The sequence below is a fragment of the Helianthus annuus genome, chromosome 5, assembly GCF_002127325.2.
Source record: "Helianthus annuus cultivar XRQ/B chromosome 5, HanXRQr2.0-SUNRISE, whole genome shotgun sequence".
NCBI classification, from domain to species: Eukaryota; Viridiplantae; Streptophyta; class Magnoliopsida; order Asterales; family Asteraceae; genus Helianthus; species Helianthus annuus.
The window spans coordinates 89,163,670-89,168,315 of NC_035437.2; positions in this window are offsets into that span (position 1 = coordinate 89,163,670).

Sequence of the window (4,646 nt, forward strand, 5' to 3'; positions counted from 1 at the left end):
AGGCCTATTTATAGGCTTCCAAAAGGGGAAAGAGCTGGCTGATCGGCCAGGCATCCCGATCGGACAGCCTGCTCGATCGGAAAATCCGTCCGATCGGCTGGGCTGTTCGATCGGCTAGGAGCCTGATCGATCCACAGCCTGCTTTGAGTGTTCGGTGCGACGATTTCTGATATTTCGATTCCGATTGAAGACGATACGAATACGATAGAGTTTCCTATTCAAATTACTTTTAGTCCCAACTACTATATCTACATACAAGCGTCTACATTTCACACTATCTTTTCGGTAACATTCATCATAATTCGATTTCGATTGAGTTTGATTGAGTTTCGAGTTTCGATTCGATTGATCACCACACATATCATAAAGTAAACACGCACAGGTAACACGTAAGGCACACACACACGTAATATAACACCAAATTCGCATAATTCGAGTTTCAAGTTCGATTGTTGATTCGATTAGCTTGATTATTGATTGATTGACTTTATCGCATTGTTACTTCCTACTAGGGGTGCAAACGAGCCGAGCCGAGCTCGAGCTTGACCAGGCTCGAGCTCGAGCTCGATTAACTTTATGTGAGCTCCTGCTCGAGCTCGGCTCGATTCGAGCTTTGTTTTCAAGGCTCGAGCTCGGCTCGTTTGTATTTTCTCAAGCTCGAGCTCGGCTCGGGCTCAGCTCGTTTATTATCTATTAATTAATATATTAAATAAAAATAATATAAATAATAGACTTTTTAGGCTCGTGAGCTCGATAAGTGAAGCTCGGGCTCGAGCTCGTTTACTAAATAAGCTTATTTTTAGGTTCGAGGTCGGCTTGTAAATAAGTTTGAATAAGCTCGGCTCGACTCGGCTCGTTTACACTAAGGCTCGATAAGGCTCGACGAGCCTAACGAGCTGCACATGCGAGGCTCGAGCTCGGGCTCGATAAATAAACAAGCTTTATTTTAGGCTCAAGCTCGGCTCGGGCTCGATAAGGCTCGACTCGAATCGAGCTTTTTCTCGAGCCGATCTCGAGTAGCTCGCGAGCCGCTCAGCTCGTTTACATCCCTACTTCCTACTATTCACAGTCGTAAAGCGTTTTGCGTCGATTACATATTCGATTCGTTCGATTACTTTGATTGACAACACTTACTCCCCATAATACAAATAATAAAACATAGAATAGACTAATTACAGTCAAAGAAGTCAAACTTGACTTTGACTTTGACTTTGACTTTGACTTTGACTTTGACATTCGGTAACACGGGGTGTTACACCGACACCTATAAAGCCCCTAAATTTTGATATGGAAGAGAACTCAGATGAGGGAGGATGGGTTACTAAAGAAGAAAATGAAATAACAGAGCAGGAATCTCTCCTGCTGATCGAAAAATTTGTTGCCCTGGATACTCAACCTCTTTCTCTCCCAAAGACGTCGCACACTGTTGTTGATCCTGGTACAACAGCTCATCTGGGTGGTGGTATCCAAACTACAGTAAACAACTATGATGTGCTTCAGAGTGGGTCTATTGTTCGAAATGCAGGGGAGGGGAGTGCTGGAGGGAATTTGTAAAGTTCGAGAGGGTGATCAGAGAGAAGAATGGTGGTGGTGGTGGTGGTGGAGGAGGTGGTGAGGAAGATGAAATGGGTGGTGGTACTATATAAATCTTTAAATTTTAATTATATATATTTATTTAATATATTTTGTTTTATACTGAAGGGTATTTTAGTAATTTCACACCTACTTAACACCAAAAACTAACTCCAATCCATGCCAGGGACCATCAGGGAAGAATTTGCAAAACTTGGGGACTATAGCTGTAATTTTAAAAATGTAGGGACTATAGATGAAATATGGGCAAACCACAGGGACTATCCGGTCACTTCTCTCTTATTAATATTAATTAGTTATAAAAACCGTCGCCACGTTGCGGCGAACTTGTTTTGTTATTTAGTCTGTGTTTATATATGTTTGAAATCATCACGAGCGCGTTGCACACGGAATCGCTGGGAAGAATAAAAAGAAAATGTAAAAAAATAACAAAAACAAAATCAACTAAAAAAGTTGTATGGTAATGATGTTGTTCGGTAGAAACCCGTAGTCAGAGATGAGCAAATCGTAATGGGTACCGATACCGAATTTTCTGAACCGAAAGATCCTAAGTACCAGTTCGGTACTGACGTTTGGCGTTCCTGGTACCGGTTCGCTACTGGTTTTTACCTTCATATACCGATACCGTAACCGGTATTTTCGGTACCAATACCGATTCGGTATCAGTTGGTACCGAGCTCATCCCTACCCCTGAAACTAAAAAAAAAGTTGTACGATACCGTTGTTGTTTGTACGGTACCCGTGATCAGGGATGAGCAAATGGTACTGGGTAATAGTACCAAATTTATCGAACTAAAAGATTATCAAACTCAATCCGGTACTGACTTTTGGCGTTTTATGTACCAGGCTGGTGCTGTTTTTTACCTTCATGTATTGATAACGAACTGGTATTTTCGATACAAGTACCGGTTAACACAAAGTTGATCAAACTTAAAAAGTAAAGAAGATAACAATTAAATTAAATTAATTAACTAAAATTAAAGAAGCACGAATTAAACTTGGATTTTAATCAATTGATGGAAACGACTGCCTAGACTGGATTTCTTGATTTATTTTAGTAATGACTTTATTATGTTTATTAATTATTATGGCACCGGGATCTTAATATACTAAACCTACCAAGATACTGAACAAGGCCCTAGACCCTTCTCAAGGTGAAACTTATGGAACTCTAAATAGGCTGTTATGACTACCGGTTACTAGACTCCTTCACAGGTTATCTAGGTTTCTAAAAGTACCCTAATTCGATTCACTCCCTCACGGGTTATAAACCTAGGATAAGTTTGGAATTTCAGTTTAACTTGTTAGACAACTATCACTAAGGAAACTAGTTCAGACTCCTCACAGATATCCTACCTAGCAATTTCATGACGAAGACCTAACAATAATTTCGCACCTCTCAGCTATTGAAATTAATAGAACACTTTAATTTATTAAATTACCAATTAGTACTTCTAAGGTGTATCGCACGATTAACCCTAAAGATTATAAATTTATTTCGTGATATAGACACTCACCAAAACTTATAACCTTGTATAAATCTATTATGTGATATAGACAGTCACCAAAATTCTTACGAAGCAACAAAAGACAATAAAACAATTTAAAGCATGCATATACATTAAACCTAATCAACCAAACCGACTACTTTTGTCAAAAATCCATAAATAACTAAGTAAACATAATAAAAATCAAAACTTATAAATCCATCCTCCGCAGTAAAAGAAAATTAGCCAAGCAAAGTCATGAATACAATAAACACAGGAGTAATTTTAATTGCAAGAGACATGATTAAAGAATAAGAAACAAAGAATATGGAACCCGAATGATGAAAAGATGATCCGGACGACCTCCTCAACTTCCAACCTTCTACCTGTAGCTTCAAGCTCTTAAAACCGCTCCAAAAGCTCCAAACATTGACAGATGTTCGTCCCCAATTGTTGTGAATTCGTCTAGGGTTGTCTTGGATTGATTAGGGATAAGTATGGGCTTAAATAGGGCTTAAATATGAAGTTTTCTGCGCAAATTAGGAAAGGCGTCGCGTCGCGCGTAGGGTAAATGTGTCCTCCGTCATGTTTATCCAAGGACCTGCGTACTGAGAATACGGTTTCGGCCATAACTTCTTCATTTCAACTCTGTTTTCTTCACCATTTTCTCCTACGGGTTCGTAATTCAATTCTCTATCTCTCATCGTATCAAATATCCTTTTTTTATTTCATGAAAATCCTTCATTAAGCCCAAACCTCCTCTCGGGTACTCGTTCTTTAACGTTTCAGCTCGCTTTCACTCCTGGGACCCTGCAATGCACACAAGACACCATAATATACAAAACCAGTGATAAAATGACACAAAAAAACTCAAATTATTGTAGAAACTATACGTGGAAACAGATGTAATTTGCATTACATCATCATGCAATCTTGTCACAAAAGATAATAAACCAAACACATTAAATAAGATAAAATACTAGATTGATAAGATTAACTAATCCAAGAGTATGAGAAGATATAGAGATTACAACCATGTGAAGATCTTAACACTTTCACTAATGGCGATCACCACTATTCATGATCTTGAAGCTCTAGCTCAAGTGCAATTGCAAATACGTGTGCAACAAAGTGTCTCTCACCTCTCATTATTACGTTTCTAGTGAACTAAGCTACTTGGTGCCTTATTTTGGAGAGAAATGTAGAAATGAAAGGCACTAGAATCCTCTAGAGAGAGTTCTGGTCGAACCTAGGAGGCCTCTCAAAAAATGACACGATATGGCACCAATGGCACACTTAGGAGTGAAGATTGAGGCTCTATTTATAGGTTGGTTGGGTGCACGAAGCACAGGCATGCTTAAGGGGGCACGGTCGTGACTAATACGTGGCCCCGACAGCTAGTTGTCCTTTTTGTTTTTTCCCAGGATATTCAGTTATAGGCACGGGCATGTATGGCCATGCACGGCCGTGTATGGATAGGTGTCCCGACAGAGCTTGCACATGTGGCATTCTTGTCGGTTCTAGAAGCTTCCCAAATTTTGTCTTTTTGGAAGCACAAGTGTGCCT